Here is a 369-nt window from a genome sequence, read left to right as displayed (position 1 = left end):
TCCAGGTCGTCCTGCAGGCTCAGCTGGGCGCTGCCCACGCGGTAAGTGCTGGAGGCCCCACCACCCTCTAGCTGCACCAGCTGCAGCTCCTGCCCGGTGCAGAAGACGTGGATCTGGCACAGGTATGTCATGATGATGAGCTTGTCAGGCACCGACAGAAGCACTATGTCTGCTGGCTCCAGCAGCCGAGACACGCCCAGGGCCGCGAAGCCATCAAAAGCCTGTTTGTTGTTCTGTTTGATGTTCAATGGATCAAGAGAGAAATAGTCAATCTTGTCTGGGTAGAACTGGTGTAAAACAGCACAGAAAGCCAGGCCGTTGCGCCAGGATGTGGTGAAATTGGTGATAGGGACACCACGGTAGCCACTG

General features: G+C 56.4%; 1 pseudogene; it reads right to left on the bottom strand.

Annotated features, from left to right (window-relative positions):
* Nucleotides 1–5: 5 nt before the first annotated feature.
* LOC108490352 lies at nucleotides 6–365 on the bottom strand (annotated as a pseudogene).
* Between the last annotated feature and the right edge of the window lie 4 nt (nucleotides 366–369).

This window comes from Nannospalax galili, unplaced genomic scaffold, assembly GCF_000622305.1.
Source record: "Nannospalax galili isolate Female #2095 unplaced genomic scaffold, S.galili_v1.0 C47019361, whole genome shotgun sequence".
Classification (NCBI taxonomy): domain Eukaryota; kingdom Metazoa; phylum Chordata; class Mammalia; order Rodentia; family Spalacidae; genus Nannospalax; species Nannospalax galili.
This window is presented reverse-complemented; position numbering and strand designations above follow the sequence as displayed.